Raw genomic sequence first — 22,837 nt, 5'->3', positions numbered from 1 at the left:
AAGGAGTGTGGATTTTCATCCTCCTCCTAACAAGTTAGCCCATTAGACTGCATCATCGCTTACCATCAGGTGAGATTGTAGTCAAGGGCTAACTTGTACAGAATAAAAAAAAGGTCCCGTGGTTTCTCCTGCATAGTTGCCGTTCCCATTAGAATACGGGCATAAAATATAGCTTATGACACTCACAAATAACGTGGCTTTCTAGTTGTAAAAGAATTTTAAAAAATCAGTTTCGTTTACCAACAAACGAGATATTAAATTCTACAATACCATAAAATTAATTCTTTATTGTATTAGTAAGTCCTATACTCAGTAGTACAGAGTATGGATAAGTAATATGGGGATAATATATAACCTGAAAAATATATAACCTAACACTGAAAGAGTTTTTCAAATCGGACAATAGTTGCTGAGATTAGCGCGGTCAAGCAAATCAACAAAGTCTTCAGCTTTATAATATTAATATAGATTTTAAAACTGTATAGAATTATTACAGGCAATTTGCATTTTATAAATATTGTTAAAATTAAAAAAAAAGTAAGTAAATAGTATACCTACTATTCAAACGTTAGATTTTAAAACTGTATAGAATTATTACACGTATTTTGCATTTTATACATATTGTTAAAATTTAAAAAAGTAAGTAAATAGTATACTATTCAAACGTTCAAAAGTTACCTGTTACATGTTATCGAATGGGACCTAGTTTTCAGTGTTTATGGAAAACCGATGTCCGGTGCATGGAACTAGTCTGCATAGCTAATTGACTTTCATAAACGTTAGCACACACAACCGAATAGCTATACAACATGTATGTACACATCGCCTTATTATAATATTAATTGGAGTAATTAATAATGCTTTCATTAAATATGACTAACAATCACAACAGGGTATCTCATATCAAATTTATTTTAAACAATAATTATTTCATGTACTACATGGAATACGGATCCGAAATATAACGATAGTAGATGACGCCTCGCGGTTTCACCCGCGTGGTTCCCGTTTCTGTAGGAATACTGGTATAATACATATCTTATAGCCTTCCTCGATAAATGGGCTATCTCACACTGAAATCATTTTTCAAATCGGACCAGTAGTACCTGCGATTACAGTTAGATTCATGTAGGATGGTGCAGGTGACAGTTCTTTTCACTCCTGGAAGTTTGCCGGGATTCACGATAATAGTACGTATTATGAACGTCAAACAGGCGACTGTCACCGTACCCATGCTCTCTGAAAAACACTTTAGCGAGTTAAATCAATCAAACAAACTCTCCAGCTTTACAATATTAGTATATATTAATTAATAAAAGTTAAAGATTTCTTATAAGACTTTATTTAAAATTATCCAAAAACGCTGTCGTCCATTTTGTGACGTCAAAATGTTACTTGTACCAAACGTCAAAGTAAATGTTACTTATATTTTTGTCCAATGCTCCGTTTGTAAGGGACTTGTTAATGTGACGTCATGAAACAGTGGAAATATAGACCCTCATGGCCGACAGGCGTTTTGGCTCGTATGGTCAAAAAAATATTTAAAAATTACAATTTTCATGTAATCACAATCTCAAAAAACATGATATTTTTTTCAATCTAGTAGAACGATGATGAACAATTTAAAACCATTAAATAAAAATTGTCAACTAGCCTATTGCTTATCATATTTGGTGGTTTAAAGGTATGGCCATATTTTTCTGTCTCAAAGTGAACTTAGCAAGCAAGCAGTTTTATGTCACAGGGGCTATGAGATATTGAGTGTACATACAAAAATTAAAAATTTGCTTATGATTTTACTAAATTATGGTGGGAAGGAAGAATAACTTTTAAAGTGACTATTAGCCCTCAAGAACACAAGTCCTTTACTTGTAAACTTGAAAAATGAAGGAGTTTCCAAGAAAGCTTAATAAATAGGGGTTAACCCTTTTTCACCCAATTCTATTTTTATCCGTCGTATGTACTCAAATCGCTTCAGTTATTTATTATTATTTATTTATTTATTTATTATTCTATAAAAAACACATTTCAATTAAGCCTAACCATAGTGCAACACAAACCACAGTTGGTTTTACTGTGCACTGGATATTATTACATAATACAATATTTAACAACTAAAATAATAACAAACAAAAATCATTAGCGGGTAGTTAAATAAATATCGTAAAAGTGTTAGTGAACCGCTGCTGCGACGCTACACAGGCTGTCCCAAAAAGTAATTCTTTAGTTTCCGCTTATGTACGTTCGTGAGTATATTAGTATCTTTTAGAAGTTGAATTCATCAAGTAGTTTCAGAGTGATACATGTTTTGGTGGCTATTATTATTTTATTGTCATGATAAAAAAATGGATATTCTTAAAGAATTAAGTAATAAAGCTTATGCAAAGCTTTTATTCAGTCCCTACTCTAGACACTAAAGGGGGTAGGGTATAACAAAAGAATAGACCAACGAACCTCCTGGACACATGCAAAATCGTAATCTACGAAGTATGACGAGTATACATGATCAATATTTTTATGTACACGCAGTACCTCATTGAGCCTGGTCTAGTAGACTTCGCCTACATGTTCGAGCAAGCAGTATCGCCTCGGCTGTAATTTTCAACTTACCACACTTATCATAATGTACTATTACTTACACACTTATCATATTATACCCTCATCAGTTATTTAGTCGTCTTTTACGTCAAATTAAAGCTTCTTTTATGTTTCATTTAACTGCAATAAGTTTCCTTTGAAGTTAATGGTTTACCAGATATCGTATGGAAAAAGTGTCTGTTAATGTTATCTATCATTTATTTCTTATCACTAATAAATAACGTATAGTTAGATAGTTTAATTCTTTTACTCTAAAGTTTCGGTTTCAATTTCCAGTGCAGCTGAAATTGATATATTTTGTGCCAATTATAAATTTTTACTTTAGTTTTTGATTTGTTGATATGCTCTAGTTACCAAGCTACCAGCAATGACGTGATAACGTATAGAAACTTTTAACGTTAAAAATAATACGATAAAAATTTTAAGTTTTTTGAAATCGTCAATATTTTTGACTTTTTTTATTATTTTGACGGTCGCGTGACACAGTGTTGTGACCCTGCTCTCTGAATCGACGGCCGTGGGTTCGATTCCCACAACTGAAAATATTTGTGTGATGAGCATAGGTTTTTTTTAGTCTTGGTTTGAATACTTTGCTTACAAGGATCACGAGTTCCTACGTTTGAGAACCTTCCAAGAACTTTTCAAGTTTATTGGTGTTACCGGACAGATAAAGGCTGAACCTCAGACAGTAGGTTAAGCCGTCAGTCTCGTGCATTAGCATTAACGTCTGACACTAATAGCCAAAGAGTCAAAAACCAATATCATGCCCTCAAACCCGATTTAAACTGTTAAAGCAGGAAGGATAAACTGTGGTTAAAGGGTCGCTCCTTCCCCTGTCACAAGAACGTAGCCCTGCGAAATAATAATTTTTATGTGGAGTGATTTTTAAGCTACGTTATACTTACAAAACCTTTTCCAAGTTCTTTGCTAGAAAAGAAGACTTTTAAAGTTTCTCCCGCCTCGAACCTTTGTACAATAAAGATATTATGCCGCAGATATTTTCCTCGATTTTATTGAAAAGTTTTCTATAAGTCGCAGGAAGAAGTTGCGGACAATTCAAAGGAAATACTTTAGAACAGCAAATACAATCACGGACTGTTTACGATTTTCAATTGCCGAGTCATAAGTTGGTATTTCTTTATTATTCATTTTCCATTTACACGGTTAAATATTTCTACATTTTTAATATATATTCTTATGTTTCTTATTATAACGGAAATTAGCTCTGTTTTTCTTTAAGCCAGGTCGTTACAAAGTGCAATTTGTAAGTGTCAGGCTCAAAGAAGAAAGCACAGTAAAATGTGGCAGTAAAGGCTTCGGGATATTCTTACGTAACGTAGTTCAAAAGTCTATTATCAGTTTATTTTATTAAAAACTAGCTGACGCCGCGTGGTTCCCGATCCGGTAGGAATACGGGGATAATGTATATATAGCTCAAGCCTTCCTCGACAAATGAGCTATGTAAAACCGAATTTTTTAAATCGAGAATTTTTCAACTCGGACCAGTAGTTCCTGAGATTAGCGCGTTCAAGCAAACAAACGAACTCGGCCGGAAAGACACTGAAGGCCGGAAACTGGATAAAAGAAACAAATTTTTGCGTAATTATTTGCTGTCTTAATATGACTTAGTTTAAACATAATTACTTTTAGTTTTAAATTTTTAATCACACAATAGTAAATAGTAATGTAATACAAAAGAAATGAATGAATTAGTACTCATAACTCATACTGCACTAAGGACAAATTATGATGAGTAAATACTATTTTCTCTGCATTGAGGTTTAGTTGCGTTTGCGGTTGCGTTTTTTCTCCATAAATAAGGCCAGCTTCAGAAAAAAGTATTTCGCTATACACACTGCTGCAAGGTGCAGAAAGGTAGATAGTTCCTGAGATTCGCGCGTTCAAGCAAACAAACGAACATGCAAACTCTTCAGCTTTATAATACTAGTATAGATTAGGTCGGGATTTTCAAATATTTTACTATAATTATAGGTGTGTCCTTTAAGAAATTAAATATCACGTGTCTAAATCGGTGAAGGAAAACATCGTGAGGAAACCTGCATACTAGAGAATTATCTTAATTCTCTGCGTGTGTGAAGTCTGCCAATCCGCATTGGGCCAGCGTGGTGGACTATTGGCCTAACCCCTCTCATTCTGAGAGGAGACTCGAGCTCAGCAGTGAGCCGAATATGGGTTGATGACGATAGATGTGTCCAGGACTAGAGTGGGATATGTTACCCCACTCTAGTCCTGGACACAGCACTCTATTCCTATAGAATCGTTCCTACTCGATCGTTCCCTATTATTTAATTGGCATGAATAGGTAAGCAGGTACACAATCAGCTGAGATCGACCGCCGTCTATCAGCACGCCATCGGCCATCCATCATATTATGTTTCACGCACGAGAGTGCAACAAAACATTTTTGTCCTTGTCTAAACATTCATAATATTATGTATTTTCGCCTTACCTTTGTGGTAATAAGTGCGCGCAGTGCATCGCCCGTCCCTTTCACTTTCAGTGACGATTAGTTCGGCAAACAGTCGTGGTAGCTTGCGTATTGTTCTTTCGGCATAAGGAATATATACCTACCCTCATCTGTTAATGTTTTTGGGATAACAAATAAATTATAGATAATATTCACATTGACACATTGCAAATAGGTTGCCAAAGTCGGTGCCAAGCCCGAGTGGTGTTGATTTTAGTCGTTACTGAAAAAAAACACATGAAAGAAAAAAGAATGTATGAGAAACAAAAATCTTTATGATAGGTATGCCTTGAATTAACCTCCTTCAAAGTGGTAGAAATTATTTTAATGTTATTTTTCTCTTCTTAGTTTCGTGAGTACGATAGTATGTTGAAGTCAATTGTATTTAAAAAAAAATAATTATCTAAGAACATCCGTTTTATTTTATAAATTTATTAATTTATTATGATAGTGATAACTAAAATATACTACTGCAGTAAAGATAAGTTTTAAGTTGATATTTTCAGACTAAACTTAGCTTTACTGCCGTTAAAGCTAAAAGCTTAAGTGAAATGAGAAATCTCTCCCTAAGAGTCTTAATTAGGTAAGCACTTACCTAGTATGAGCGATATTGAAAACGCACCATTTTATCTTGAGTATGAGGTAGGTAAAACTAAGTTTATTATTATTATTTGCCCGTATTGTGCTCTTTAATGATCTGACCAACGAGCCTATTATGTGGGTACTCGTACATATTTCGGTGTAATTCAAATAATGGGTCACTCATAGATTTACAAGTAGGTACAGAGAGGCCACTACATCCTTTTTAATCAACTTCAAAAAGGAGGAGGTTCTCAATTCGGTCGGTTTTTTTTTATGTATGTACCTACACCGATTACTCAAAGACGCGTGGACCGATCATAATATGTTCTACCTGCTGATCAGTATGAAGGCGGTGCTTAGCCGGTGTTGTCTTAATTCACAGTCACTGTCTGCAAAAACTAAATCTGTAAGATATTCTCACATGGCTTGAACCGGCTTAACACCGCCTTCATACTGATCAGCAGGTAGAACATATTATGATGTTATTTTTCGCTTTTTAGTTTAGTGGGTACGTTTTTAGGTTTTGAAGTCGGTTGTATTTTTTTATTATAGTATTTTCAACCAAATGACATAATTATTAGAAATGAAACGGATATCCGGATCCCGTAACTATCCGGTATCCGGCCTATCCGGCCGCTATAATACATCCGGCCGAATACCGGATAGCTACAGTTCGTCCGGAAAGACATCCGGAAACTGGATAAAAGAAACATATTTTTGAGTAATTATTTGCTTTAGTCTTAATATCACTTATTTTAAACATAATTACTTTTAGTTTTAAATTTTTAATCTCACAGTAAATAGTAATGTAATGCAAAGGAAATGAATGAATGGGGATGATGACGAGGTTTGAATATATTGATTTTTATGATACATTCAGGTAATAGGGTCAATGTTAACTAATTTATACATAAAAAGCAAAGATTGTCTGGATATTTAATAATTTATTAAGAAAAATAAATGAGATGACAAAATTTCAAATCTATTAAAAATCTTTTATCATGAAAATTCATACAGTTTTAGGTTCCTTAGATTAAATGTGACATTTTTTAATATTTGAACTATAAACATAAACGCACAAATAACAAAGATATTAGTAATTTTGTTTGAACGCACATACAAATCTAACGATCATTACATTACCTACGACGTCATTAGTTCGTGCCATTTTGTATGGGGCGTTTTTCAGGGATCCCCGGCAACGTAGCAAATCTGACCCTTTAAATCCCTGTAGCTCCGAAAGTAATGATCGCAGATACTTTGTTCCTTTTACAAAATTGCTTTACTATTAGCATACTCTTAATTTATAAATTATATTTTTTAAATTAATTTATAAATTAATTTATTATTATATAAATTTATAAATAAAAAAAATTCATCATCCCTATTAGTACTCATAGCTCATACTGCACTAAGGACAAATTATGATGAGTAAATACTAATTTCTCTGCATTGAGGTTTAGTTGCGTTTGCGGTTGCGTTTTTCTCCATAAATAAGGCCAGCTTCAGAAAAAAGTATTTCGATATACACCCTGCTGCGAGGTGCAGAAATATAGATTTTGGAGAACTTTGTTAAATTTGTCTACCGGATATCCGGCTATCTGGCCACTTGTTTGGCCGAATATCCGGTATCCGGTATCTGGCGAAACTAACCGTTTCATCTCTAATAATTATCATCATTTTACCTATGGCATTAGTATAGTAGTAGGTAATAGTTAATTTAACTAAAAACCGTTAAGTATTGATCACTTTAAAGCAGGTGTCAACGCAGTGATCTATTAATTCAAGGCGTAGGTACCATATAGATTTTTGTCTCTCAGACATTCTTTTTTCTTTCAAGCGGTTTTCTTCAGTAACGACTAAAATCAACACCACACGAGCTTGGCACTGACTTCATAGTTGTCCCAATGTCTTGGCACTGAATTTAAAAAAAATCAACCCGAACTGTAAGGAAACTGGGGATGTTTTCTTACTCTTAGGGTGGATTTTCTTTCAAATTTATATGGGACCTAATTCGAAAAAGACGAAGAAAAGAAAAAGAGAAGGATAGAGAAAAATGGAGAAAGTTGGAGGAGGCCTTTGCCGACAGTGACATACAGACAGACAGAGGGATATTGATGCAAAACAAATAATTAAGTGTGTAATATAGTGTAAGGAATTAAATATAATATTAATGTTAAAAATGTCAGTAATAGAATACTTAAGATAGATTATAATTGTAATTGTAGTACGTGGTAATACTGTCTGAATAAAAGGCTTTTATTATTATTATTATTAATTCGAAAAAAATCAAAACCGGACTAGTCAGTAAAAAGTTACACGTGTTCATACTTAAAAATATATATACACGTCGAATTGTTAACCTTCTTTCCGTTTTCCGTCGGGCGAAAAATGCGTGGAAATAATTATGTTCGATTGACGTAAAAATAAAAAGTCACCACTTGACGTAAGCTAACGTAGTCAAGGTTATTTCTATGAAAAAACTATATATAACATGATCACAAAACCGAAAATACGATGAAAAACGATATAACGACTCATTATTTCAATCGTACTCAGAGATACACAAAGGGCCCACTGATAAAATTGGCCTCCTTGCCATAGCTCATTTTGTATATCGTAGCCACAGATTAAGAATAATTTCCAGATAGAGCGCACCGAACACGGCGGTGTCGTAGCCGTTCCAAATAAAAAATTCAAAAACCAATACATTACTGAGTCCGTACGACACGAAGTGTCGCATCAGTAATTTTCAATATTATTCAAGAAAAATGGCATCTTATGTTTTAAATATTTTAAAAACTGTTCACAAAAACTAAAGAAATAAGATTAAGTATTTTTTTTTAGTGTGGGGTTCGAATCCGGTCCGGGGCATGTACCTCCAGTTTAACTTTTCAGTTGTGTGCATTTTAAGAAATTAGATATCACGTGTCTCAAACGGTGAAGGAAAAACATTGTGCGGAAACCTGCATTCCAGAGAATTATCTTAATTGTCTGCGTGTGTGAAGTCTGCCAATCCGCATTGGGCCTGCGTGGTGGACTGTAATATAATCCCTCTCATTCTGAGAGGATACTCTTGTTCAACAGTGAAGCCGAATATGGGTTGCTAATGATGAATGATAATGATTTTTTATAGGTAATTATTGATTATTATATTAATTTACGTTAGTCAATTTTTGTTTGTTGTCAGTGTTAAATTTTTAAATACAAATTAAGGAAAAATATTGTTTATGCGCTGCTCCACGAGCTTGTAATGACTCATTCTGGATCGTTCTTTATTCTGTGATCGTACCCTTGTTAAAAGAAGAAAGGATTCTTATAAAGGAGCGCTTATGTTAAATAGAACTTGCGGCTGCGAAGGTTCCCTAACATAATTATGTTTAACATATTGATCAAGCTCCCACGTGTACGTGTTTTGGTTACAAACTTTTATTTTACAAGCAGCGCCTACGTATTTCTCGTACTGTGCTATTTAGGTATACTCGTACTAGCGGACGCCCGCGACTTTGTTCGTTTTCGACCTCTCTAATTCGGCCCTATCGCAAAATCAGTTGTTAGTTGATACCTACTAACATAAACTACGTCTTTGCCAAATTTCAACTTTGTACATCAAACGATTTTCGAGATTTTGTGACTTTTCGCATTTATATACTAAGATAGAGTAAGCTTAGAGCCTGAATGGTAAAGTAGATTGTCATCCAAATAGTGAGATCTAGGAATAATTAATATGTATATAGTTTGTTTTTGATTATTTGACATAGGCTTGGTTTACTAACTCTTTTTCAAAGACGGGATAGAAATTTTACGAGTATGATTGTTAGGATGTATCAAAATATATACACATAAAAATTATAAAAAAAACAAAGACGAAAAAAGTAGGTTATCCCTTAAATAAGAACCGTTTAGTTCAAAACGCATCGAATAAAAGTGATTTAAGTCACAATATCTGGTTTTCCTGAATTTTTTATAAACAAAATAAAAAAAAGCTAAATTCTTTTTTTCAAATCGTAATTATGATTGAAAAACATTACTTGATTTCGCTAATCGCCTAAGTCTTTTTAATGTAAAAGTTCCGAATCTGTGTTGAGTTGGAGAATACAGGACAGTATATGAAACTGACGGATCTCAGAGTGTGCATGATTATTTTGAATATTATGTAGGTGTACATATTTCATTTATTTAACACGTTCGCTGCGGCACTGATTTTTCCCTCTGGTGCGGCACGAGGTCAATCGACCTAGTAACTCTTGAAGCTGCTACACATGCGAGGTCAATTGACCCCGTACCTGAGCGAACGTGTTATGTTACAGTTAAGTTAAGTAGAGTTAAATTGACTTGGAAGTCCATACATGAGGCCTTTATCCACTGTTAAAGACGATAATGAATGATGATGATATTCATTAGATTGAAATGGCTGTTTTAAGATTTATAAAATTATTATTATTTTTTTTAATTTTTACAAGTTAGCCTTGACTAGAATCTCACCAGATAATAAGTGATGATGAAATCTAAGATGGAAGCGGACTAACTAAACTTAGGAGGATGAAAATCCACACCCCTCTCGGTTTCTACAACGATAATCGCTTAGCGGTACGTCTTTGCCGGTAGTGTGGTAACTAACCACGGCCGAAACCTCCCACCAGCCAGACCTGGACGAATTATGAAAATCGGCCCAGCCGTGGATTGAACTCAGGACCTATGTCTTGTAAATCCATCGCGCATACATCTGCGCCATGGAGGCGAAAAAATACAATTAAATTCAACAGATATTTTACATATTTACTTCACTTTCCAAAAATTGTAATTTTTGGATTCAGTCACTTTTGTTTTTGAGGTACCGCGATAGTACAAAAATAAACCGCGGCGGCATGATGATAAATACAAAAGAAAGGGTTGAACGCCGCGCGTCATTAGTGTAACTCAACAGGTGCCCATTTTGTATGAGAGCCAGACTGTGTGTTTTTCCTTTCAGTGTGCTCCCACGGAGAGTTTATGTTTAGATGAATGAATCGCACGACTGAGATATTATGAGTTTCTATTTATTCAGCTAGAATGAACATGTTTAAATTAACTTAGCTGGCTAACAATATGTTATCATGTTGATTAACAATACAATGTACATACAATACAATTGTTTAATAAGTATGTTTAGAAACAATTTTGGAATACCATTGTAAAAGATTTTAACGAAAAAATATTGAAGTGTACAGACAGCGGGAAATGACTTTATTATAAACTGTGTTAAGATTAAGCCGACTAAACGGCTAAGGAGCGGGACTCGAGACTAAAGTTCTTAGGTTCGATCTCCGCTCGCTGAACTCATCTCTCAGCATATTCAAAATACTAGTGAAAATACTTAGACGGGAAAAGTGACTACTCGGAGTCTTTAAAAATATATTTTACTAGCGACCCTCAACAGACACCCACCCCATTCTACCCCCATCCGCCTCCTCCTACTAGTAATTATATGCGAAATGCCGTAACAGACAGATATACGGACGACAATTCTAATAAAGTTTATTTTATATTGAGGAATCTGTAAATGTACTCTTATATATCATTTAAAACATCAGCTTTTCATTCTTAAGTACCTACGTTTAAATAACACTAGCCTACTGAATTGTAAATTATACATTCATTCAATTATACATATCAAATTTTTAGATTCTCTAAGTCATAATTATAACAAAAACTAGTTCAACTTTTGTATTCTTTTTTGTATTATTATTATGTAGTAGGTTGTTAGCAACCTAAAACAAAAATCGGTGCACTTTGGCCATATAACCCAAATCAATTTGATAGCTAATGATCCCTACTATCACCCCTTAATGGGATCGCTATTCGTTTCCAGTTATAAATGCGTAAATAAAGTCTCATCATGAAATATTGACAAAGATGTAGCAGGGGGGTAGTTTATAGACGATTGTAGATGTCCGCTATGAAAGGATTTCGCGACACGGCTGGATTAAGGACGCCTAAGGGCAGACAAAGTCGCGGGCGTCCGCTAATATAAAATAAAAGTTGTGTAATCCCCTATATAATCCTTCAATTTCAGTAGCACTCACTGTGTAACATCCGAACGTGCTCGTGAATTTCAATTTTATGAAGTAACCGCTTTCCCTGCCGCATGCATAAGGCTGAGGGGCAACCAGTCCCGTACTCTCGTACTAATCCAATAATGCATTTCACTCACACGCTGTTACACCACCGACGGAAATGGCTCGCCATTAAATTAATTATCTTCAACATTTCTGAATCGAATTCGGCTACTTCTGTAGTGAATTAGAATTGCATTGTGACGCCGAAAAGTCAACCATCAAATTAACTAAGTAGAAAGATGAAATTATGTACTACCGGCCACTTTTTTTTCTGTATTCGTTTTCCTATGCGTTATTTCGATTTGGAATTCCGTGCCGTAGACTTTACGTCTTTTCTCATTCGGTATGCATATCGCATTCATTCCGTACGCGCTTTTGTTCCGTTCGAAAAAAAAAAACGCAGTTTATGTATTTTACATTGATATTATGCATTCTGTTTTCCGAACAAGGAAAAAGGATTTGGAAAAAATCCTCATAGTTAGTAGACGCCCATAAAGGAACGGGTTATATTTTTGCCAGATTAAGTAGGTCTAAGGACCGACGTAATCGCGGGCGCACGCTGATATTTTTATACAATAACTAGCAAACGCCAGCAATTTCGTGCGTGCAAAACACATTAACCATTTGACTCCTAAATGGACGACCGTTCGCCCATCGTATCCGTTACGTGACATGTAAAAAAATATAAAGTAAACTAAGGGCAATAGGCGAGCACAGTATCATGCTCCGCGCGATAGAGGAATATAAAGATTTTTTAAATGGCTTACAACGGTAGATTAAAACCGCATTCCCTGACTGTCGACTTCTTCAACGCAGACGGGCTTTTCGATAAAATACTCGCGGGCAGCGAATGGTTAAAATAAATGTATAAATATTTCGCTTGAATTTTTCATTTATTACACTCATTTCTCATGCGCTAGTAACACGTCTAACAGTATTTATTATCATTGGGTGTGGGTATACCTATATTTTAAAATCGGTGTGGGTGATTCATAGCTCAAAACATGGTAACTCTGAATGACTCTTTAGGTCCCGTTTTGTATATCGCACGGTAGATATATTTTCTAATTGTAGCTTAAGTTTAAAGCACGCTTTTATAGGTCCTTAACCGTTCTACCGCGAGTGTACCCCAGATACAAGTACTAATGAACTGGGTCGACTACCTAACAAAACTGTGCAAGGAATGTTTACTATCTCTCTCCGTTTATTACAAATACACATACGTGACTATTATATTGTTTATGAAAAATTAAGTATATCTAAAGATTTTTTTATATCAGTCTATTGATATGGCGCACTACAAGGCCAGGCTTCTCCAATGCGGGTCCAACCGCAACCTGTAGAAATACGCGCACTCTTCGTAAAACCCGTAGAAATACACGCACTCACCGTAAAACTCGTAGAAATACACGCACTCACCGTAAAACTCGTAGAAATACATGCACTCATCGTAAAAACTCAATTTTGCTGCAGCAAAGATAAGCAGCAGGACAAATAACTCTATAAATAGTTATTGAAGCTTTTGCGACCGCATAATACAGAGTGTACCGTAATATATACCTGCTCTATATTAATATTATAAAGCTTCCTTACATTAAACGTGACATTTTTCAATACATGAACTACAAACTTATACGCACAAATAACAAAGATATATTTTGTAAAATTGAACGCCCATACAAATCTAACGATTATAGGACGATTTTCAGGGATTCGTGGCAGTGCCGCAAATATAACCCCGACCGAGTTATTGTAAAAAAAAAAACAGAGAAACTGAGATGTCAGAAAAAGCACATAAATTTTGGTCGTTCATTAGAATACAAGCTTTTTAGACCCCCAATATTCATTAGGTTCTCTTGGTTCATTTTCATTTTAAAGCCGTTTTTTCCCACGTAATGACTGGACTAGTAGGTTATATACAAGTAGTAAAAAGGTTATAGGCCAATGAACGTAAGTCGGTCAACCTATCGAGTTACCAACTTGATTGCAACTGCACGGTATTCTCAACTAGGCCACTGTTGAATTGTTCTCCTGACATTTTACGACTCGCGGTAATGTTGAAGTATTCAAAGTTATCTGTTGTCATTGATATTCATACATTTCAGTCCAGGATTCTAGGAGCATTTTTACAATTCATTATTACCAAGTTAATTCGTGTAGCTTCATCTTGATGAGACATTAAACATTTATATTTATGAAAATTCTTGATTCTGGTAGTTAACAGAATGATGATGATGATGAAAGTTACCTTACAATTTTTATATTGAAAGATATAAACAGAAATCTAGGAAATAGCGGGGAACCCATCTTGTAGGTAAAAATTAAAATAATTTTGAAAATAATTTCAAAATTATTTTAATTTTTACCTACAAGATAGGTATTATGTGAAATGTTATGATACTCAATACGCCATAACGAGGATCACAAATAAAGTTTATAATAAATCTAGACATTACAATCTACCCAAATAAGGTAAGAATTTCAATGTAACGCATTAACTTTTTTGTCTGGGGCAAACAATGTATGGAGAGTGGGACATCTCCTTCTATATCCCGACAAACTCGAATCCAAGACCAAAGAACATCAGAATACCATATAACTGGACTAACTAGCCAAGTTCCCAGTACCAACATAAGCACGGTACCAATTACTCGCACAGTATAAATAGAAAAAGATTTTCTAATATCCTTTGTCATTTAATGCAACAGAGATGAAGTAAATACAAAAGGACATCCTAACATAAAATAAATATCGTTGTGCATTTAGATCCGTGAGTCCAACATCCCGGATTCACGGATTGTGCGCTTACAAAGGATGTATCAGTGAAGCTTTCAGGAATTAAATCTTGCTAAATCCTATAAATAAGTCATACGCACGGTAGCGAGAAAAATATAAATGACAATGTATAGCTTCTATATAGCAATGTGTGGGCACACATTTTAAAGTTGTGTCAAAACCAAATGTGCTAAAATAATATATATTGGGGTGAAAGGGAGTTTTTTGACGGCCTCCGTGGCGCAGTGATATGCGACGGATTTACAAGACGGAGGTCCTGTGTTAGTACCCCGACTGGGCCGATTGAGGTTTTCTTAAATGGTACAGGTCAAGCTGGTGGGAGGCTTTAGCTGTGGCTAGTTACCGCCCTACCGACAAAGACGTACCGCTAAACGATTTAGCGTGCCGGTAGGGTGTTGTGTAGAAACCGGGGTGTGGATTTTCATTCTCCTCCTAACAAGTTAGCCCGCTTCCATCTTAGATTGCGTCATCACTTACCATCAGGTGAGATAGTAGTCAAGTGTTGTTCAAAGCTTTCTTGTGTTTTTTTTTTAATAGATTAGCTATTACGTGTGATAATTTCATGATCGAAAATTGGATATTCTTAATAATAAACAAGCAATAATGATACAAGACATTTGTTCAGTCTATATACTCGACTCCAAAGGGGGTAGAGTATAACAAAATAATGGACAAACAAACCTCCTTGCAATAAGCACACTCACAGCGCCTGGTCTCAAAAATGTCAAAATTGGCATTTGATAAATAGCAAAAGAAAAATCGGAATTTTTATTTTGCATTTATTATTTAATCCGATGTATTAATTAATTTTAATTTGAATAATATAACTGTTTTTATTTAATGGTATATAGAACGACGACCTGGCTTGAAATGGAACATCTTCCTTATGTTTTTAATATAAAAAAATATTGTTGTTTTATGTTTCTTTGCTTTAGACCAGGATTTTTTTATCCCATAACGGCTTTATCCAAGATTTTAATTTTAAAATGTAGGTATATTTCTGAACCCCGGGAGACTTACAGTAGTTACTTATCGTTTTGCTGAATAATACTAATAATACAGTATTATTAAATCATATTTGTTATTTTTTGACTGATTTGAGACTATGGAATTTTTTTATTTCATTTTTGTCTCACTATTCAAAACAAAACACGATCTTAATGCTGTAGTTAAATATTGGTATTTTTAATAGACTGCTTAAGTACACAAAGCTTGAGAGATATTAACGCTTAGCTGAAGTTTTTGAAATGCTCAAGTTTTCTTTATCTTAATCTCCGTTCCCTTGCCATGGCTCCTGTCAACAAGGGTCGTCTACAAAAGATTGCATTCTTTGTCTATAATTACGTCTTACTGCATATCTTTTCTCGTATATTTTGATGCATCTATCTAGTAATAGTAGTTTAGCTACCTTTCTCACCTGGTACCTGCCGTGGTATATACACGCAGGTATTCAACGGGGATGATGACTAGGTTTGAATATATTGATTTTTATGATACATTCGGGTAAAGAAGGTCAATGTTAACCAAATTATACATAAAAAGCAAAGATTTCTTACATTCAATAATAAATAAATGAATATACTTAAACAATACACATCACTATCTAGCCCCAAAGTAAGCATACAGAGCAGCTTGTGTTATGGGTGCTAAGATAGTTGATATTATAATATTAATATACAATTATATACTACATATAAATACTTATATAATGTATAAATACACACAGACACTGGAAAACACCCATGCTCATCACACAAATATTTTCCAGATGTGGGAATCGAACCCACAGCCGTGGAGGCAGAAAGCAGGGTCACTACCCACTGCGCCACGCGGCCGTCAAAATTAAATGTGTCAAATTAAATGTGACATTTTTTAATACATGAACTATAAACATAAACGCACAAATATCAAAGATATTAGTAATTTTGTTTAAACGTCCATACAAATCTAACGATTATTATGAACCTACGACATCATTAAATCGTACCATTTTGTATGGGGCGTTTTTCAGCGACCCGTGGCAGCGCCGCAAATCAGACCCTTTAAATCCCTGTAGCTCCGAAAGTAATGATCGCAGATATCCTGTTACTTGTACTTGCTTTACTATTATTATACTCTTAATTTATATACAATTTAAAAAACTGTCATCATTCCTATTGTAAAGCTATTGAAAACCTAATAGCTCAGGATCCGTGGTGAATTTTTACAATTGATTATTAAGTTAATTTTCCGTGAGTAGGTAACCTTATCTTGATGAGACGCTCAGCTTTGATATTTACGAAAATTCTTGATTCTGGTAGTTAACTGGGTTTTGCTGGGTTAAGCTGTATAAGTATTAAATATGCAACAGTTTTGACGGCCTCCGTGGCGCAGATGGATTTACAAGGCCCTGGGTTCGATCCCCGGCTGGGCCGATTGAGATTTTTTTAATTGGTCCAGGTCTGGCTGGTGGGAGGGTTTGGCCGTGGCTAGTTACCACTCTACCGGCAAAGACGTACCGCCAGGCGATTTAGCGTTCCGGTACGATGCCGTGTAGAAACCGAAATGAGTGTGGATTTTCATCCTCCTCCGAACAAGTTAGCCCGCTTCCATCTTAGATTGCATCATCACTTACCATCAGGTGAGATTGTAGTCAAGGGCTAACTTGTAAAGACTAAAAAAGAAGGAAAAACAGCTGGTTAATAACAACTTTTGGTAAATTTATATTTTAACGATATTCCTAGCGTCGTTCGTTCAGACGCAAGTTCAGATTTCATATTTCAAGAGAGAAAATTAATTATGAAGTTCGATTAAGACAAACTACTAGTAACATTAATTAGACACCTAATATTAAAACGGGAACCTGCGATAGCCAGACTCACCTAATTTGTAAAGGCTGAAAGTTTGTCAGCCCATGCTCCTACTATAGGCGAGTACGGTAGATAGTTATGAAGTTTGAAACGCGGTGTCTTTGGAAGGTGTCAAGGGTTTTGAATGTCTTGATCCTCAAATTGTCCAAGTCCAATTTTCATAACTAATTCACTCTGTATATCAAATATAATTTAATTTATTTTATTAATTTCGCATAGTACATGGGTACTAATTTAAAATTAAATTGGGAAATTAATAAATTAAAATTAAATTGAAAATGGGATAAGCGTCTGAAATATATCAATTTTGACTAATAAAACTTAAGGATATCATAAAAATTTAATTTAAAAAATTATACATAAAAAAATCCAAACGTCAAAATGGCTGTCGTCCATTTTGTGACGTCAGAGCTTCATTTGACCGCTCAAAATAATAATTGATAAGTTTAGCTTGCATTAAAATCATTGATAAGTTTAGCTTGCATTGGCAAGTTCGTTGATGACACTCCCATGGTTTGCGTGCGACGGGGGACCAGGACTGCGCTGGTGTGATATCGTGCGCGGGGCAGAGGCTGCAAGTGAGGTGCATCGGTCATGGGCAGTCACTGTCGACGACAACTCGTATTTAATGACCTACGGTTATCAGAACAAAACGCACACGATGCTCATATTCAAAAATAAAGTTATTGGTTGTCAGGGCAACCAAACAACTCATTTTATATCAATATTATAATAACCGTTTTTTATTCAATATTTAAGAATGCGCAATATGTAATTTGGTGGTTACAAATGGTTCTGGATCTCAGATTCTGGAAAAGTTAGGAGCCTGATATTTGGGTAAATAATATTTCAAAGTGTTAGCTTCGTTATGACAATACAAAATACACAATTTGTAAAACTTTTCTCGATAGTTTATTTTTTTGAAAAATACATGTTTTGCTCACATTTTGCATTCAATCTCAGGAAAAGCAAACTTATTTTCTTAAATTTTTGTTTTGTATAGAAAATTAGGTATATAGCTTGAACATGGCCATTTTGTTTTTCGTTATGTTGTTTAATTTGCTTGCAATTAGGAAAAAATGGTTTTGGCGCTCACGTCATAAAAATTTGCGTCGCGCGTCAATCGCTCCGTGCTTTTCACTCACGTGAAAGTCTTAATTCGGCGTCTCGCTTGCGCTTTGAATTTTATCCATAACGTACCAACGTGCTGCGCGTTCGATTTTTTTGTAATTTTAATTTATTTGTCTCCTTTCAGGGTTACGAACTTACGTAGGTACGTGGTACGAAAACGGAATCCTATAAATATGGTATGTCTGGCTTCGCAGGCTACATATCATATTGTAGACGGGCGTTAGATGGGTCTCAATCAACCGGTATACCGAACGATAACGAGCTGTAGTCGTAGTTGTGATATGGCTGCGATCGACACCAAAGCCTCTTCAGAATTTAATTGGAAATTAAATACATTGTATTACATTGATGAGTTATTTGAGTGAATATGAAATGGGTTTAATTGTATTGAGAACACCTGATTGTTATCTGTTTTCATACAGATAACAATCAGGTGTTATTGCAATATGACGGCCTCCCCAAGATGGCGGACTAGCTGTTTGAAACCCACCCCCATGATATGGATATCAAATGAAAGGGTTTGCTGTCAGTAATACAAAAAATGTTACGTGACTTAAATCCAATATTTGTAAGTTTTAGAAGTAAAAGTGTTTTTTAGTTAATCAAACTATTTAAAGTTATTATATGTTAATTACAGCCGCCCTCTCTCTCACTAATAACTTAGTTTTCTATTGGTAAAAGAATTTAAAGAAGTGGTTAAGTAAATCCAGAGATTCTCTACAATTTCGTCACCGCGGACGCGAGCTGAACACCTCGGTTAGCCTAAGATTGCTGGAATATATATTTCCATCATTATCATCATTATCAACCCATATTCGGCTCACTGCTAAGCTCGAGCCTCCTCTCAGAATGAGAGGGTTTAGGCCACTACACCACCACGCTGGCCCAATACGGATTGGCAGACTTCACACACGCAGATAATTAAGAAAATTCTCTCTTATGCAGGTTTCCTCACAATGTTTTTCCTTCACCATTTGAGGCACGTGATACTATCACGGACTATCACAGACAATTATATATTTGCCATACATTTTTTAATTTTCCAAGCGTTTGCCAATAAAGAGAATCGACGTTCCAAATGGCTACAGGCCCTAGCTGCTACAATAGGCTGATAATGATGAAGTTGTTGGAATTAATGGCATTGTACTCGTATGCTGTGACAAATAGTTTGCTAGAATTTGAGCAGTGCCATTTACAATGTGACGTCATAAACCATGACAGACATAGCACCGTGTCAAAGCTTGGAGATAACAGCCAGGATTAATGCACCATCGTTACTATTGATCTACAATAGCCTACTCTGAATTTGATGCAGTATTTGAACTGGTATTACGAGCAGATGTGTATTGATATCAAACAAATCCGTAGATTGCAGGCTTAACATCCACTCGCTGTTAAGCTTTTATTATTTTTGTAAAGGGATATTTTACAATACAATAGGTAGGAATTTTATTTAGTTGTTTTCCAGTGTCTGGGTGTATTTATACATTATAAATATGTAGTATATAAATATATACGAAAAAATTCGCTATCTTAGTACCCATAACACATACTATATGCATAGCTGGGCACCGTTAATCCAATAGTTAACTTCGTTAATCGATAATCCGCTACAAAAAAAGTTAGCTTCGTTAAACGTTAAAGCGTTACATTCCGGAAGAATTAACGCAAGTTAACGTTAATCGTTAATCCGTTAATATGACTGTAATATTACATTTTTATATCAATGTGTGAGATCACCATTGAAAAAATAAGGATGAGCACTGGGGAAAAGTGCCATAATTTGTTTTTAGTTGATTTTATCTATATTTAACATAAATATAGTAATTTGTTGATTTCTGTGAAAAAAAAAAACAGTCATCATTTCTTACTTGTCTGAACCTGCATTTCGCGTTGCGCGGTAAATAGTAGGCATTGGATTAACGATTAACGAACTTCTGCATATTAACGGAAGTTAACGTGTCCGTTAACATTTTAATAAGTTAACTTAAAAGTTAATCCGTTAATCAAAATGTGAACTTCGTTAATTAACGATTAACGGATTAACGAGTTAATGCTCAGCTATGACTATATGCTTACTTTATCTCTAAGTAGTGATGACATCGCTGCTTAGAAACAAAAAGACATGTCCCAATTTTGTATGGAGGCTTTATTCCGAGTGTCAAATAAGCATAACTAATTATTTTTATCTTAAAAGAACATAAAATATAGGGCTTAAAACCTAAAATATTTTTTTTTTTTGGATTTTTTATTTATATAAAATTCATTTATTTCATTCATTAGCTGACAACATTAATTAATAATTTTTATTATGCATGTTGATGGCATGCTTGCAATTCACAGTGATCTTCGCTTAGTCGCGTTCGTTTATGGCGTTTTTAAAGCAATTAAAGGAATTGTTTTGTTCACGTTTCTTCGTCTACGATTTAATGTTTCATTTTAACTTGTGACATGATATTTGACAATATTGCATGACATTGACAGCTTACACCGGATATTATTTCAATTCCTCTTATTTTTATTGGCTGTTATGAATACTTTTACTGTATTGTCTATGTTTAATTTGTAGACAAGGAAGCGAAGCAAAAAAAATATTTATCTAATTAATGCTGCTGTAATAATGCTAAAAATTCTGAAAAATATTTTCTAATCAGAACTTGGTATCTTCTATCCGTAAAAAATACTATCGATCCATTTGGGACATGTCCTATAAAATATATTTTTATTTTTTTTCTTCTTTTGTATTGCATCTGATAAATCTAATCTGCGCGGCTTTTTTAACAATGTTGTTTAAGTACGTGTGACACAAAAGTTAACAGCTGACAATAGTATTTCGCAGGTCTCTAATTTCCTGTAACTCTGTTAGTACCACATTAGCGTACATGTTTCAAAATTTCTTAGAAGATTGAAAAACTCAGTGTATCTCCAAGCCTGACCCCGAATTCTAAACTACGACCCAATGATCCGAAATTACACAGGATCACTAAACAAACAAGGCAGTCACAACAAACAGATAAATATAAAAGTCCGAAACAATTAGTGGGTCGTTTATTAAACGTGCTAACGAAGACAGCAGTTTAAAATAAGTCTGGGTCGATACAAGCAATTTGAATTTTCAGTGCTGGGAAACAAGGCCTGCGAAATAAATATAATGTAACTGTCCACAGCTGCTAATAAATAAATAATTCTGTTTCCGTGAGCTATATTAGGGTCAATAACAATTAGCCATCGACTGACGTTAATAGTATTCGAGTTACCGTCACCTTTGTTAACCTATTTTAAATGGTTAAGGAGAAATGGGTAGCAGTGGTTCATTTATTATTACGCCTTTAATTACAATTAAATGATCAGGTCAACGCTTTTACGTGGTGCAAGAATTGCCGCTTGCCTTCAGACTATGCTGTAATCTAGGTAAGGTTCGGCTAGTAGACCAAGAGCCCACGAACTCTAGACCTTCATCATTTTGTAAAAGCTGAAAGTTTGTCAGCTCATACTACTACCATAAGAAAGTACGGTAGCCAATTATGGAAATTAGACCGTGGTGGCTTTGGGAGGTAGCAGGTTTAAAGGATCCAGACCCTCAACCGTCTAAGTATAAAGTGTAATTTTTTCATGTTTTCCTCGGCATAGTTTTTTTTTAAATGACGAAGGTCTGAAAATTGGAAGGAAGGTAGTTTATAGACTATAGAAGATTTTGTGGCCGGATTAAGAAAGTCTAAAAGCGAACGAAGTCGCGGGCGTCCGCTTGAATTGCATATAATGCAAATATCACTGTTATTCTTTTTATTGTTGAATGCACTGTTGGTGTATTATAACAGTGGCTTCTATCTAAAGCAAATAATTCTGGTATCTTGTTCGTATGTCGCATTCACGCTCCCCAGGGAATGCGTCGCGTCAAGAGATACATTCCAAGTAATAGAGAATAGGGGCTGGAACAAAATATTAGTAATCTACCATTGGAAATACTTGTAGATATGGATTGCGTAACAATTTGCTGAACCATTAATGTTCATTTATTTTTTAACCACACCATCATAATCAACTCAGCCGATGGAGTCCACTGCAGGACATAGGCCTTTTGCAGGGACTTCCAAACATTACGATCCTGAACCCCCCGCATCCAATGAATCCCTGCCACTGGCTTGATGTCGTAAGTCCACCTTAAGTGTTTCGTTAACACTGTGTTTTCCTGTGCAGGGTCGCTATTCCAACCCCAACGATCGTCGGCTCTTCGAACTATGTATTGAGTAGTTTTGTAGTTTTATAACTACCCGTAAAACATATTATTACACTAG

The 22,837-nt window shown here is 35.0% G+C and overlaps 1 protein-coding gene across 1 annotated transcript in view; it reads left to right on the top strand.

Moving 5' to 3' along the window:
* Nucleotides 1-22,837, top strand: part of LOC112046789 (probable cationic amino acid transporter) — a 123,085-nt gene that overhangs the window by 28,699 nt on the left and 71,549 nt on the right. The gene's annotated exons all lie outside the window — the stretch shown is intronic.

The sequence above is a fragment of the Bicyclus anynana genome, chromosome Z (assembly GCF_947172395.1).
Source record: "Bicyclus anynana chromosome Z, ilBicAnyn1.1, whole genome shotgun sequence".
Taxonomy (NCBI): Eukaryota; Metazoa; Arthropoda; class Insecta; order Lepidoptera; family Nymphalidae; genus Bicyclus; species Bicyclus anynana.
This window is presented reverse-complemented; position numbering and strand designations above follow the sequence as displayed.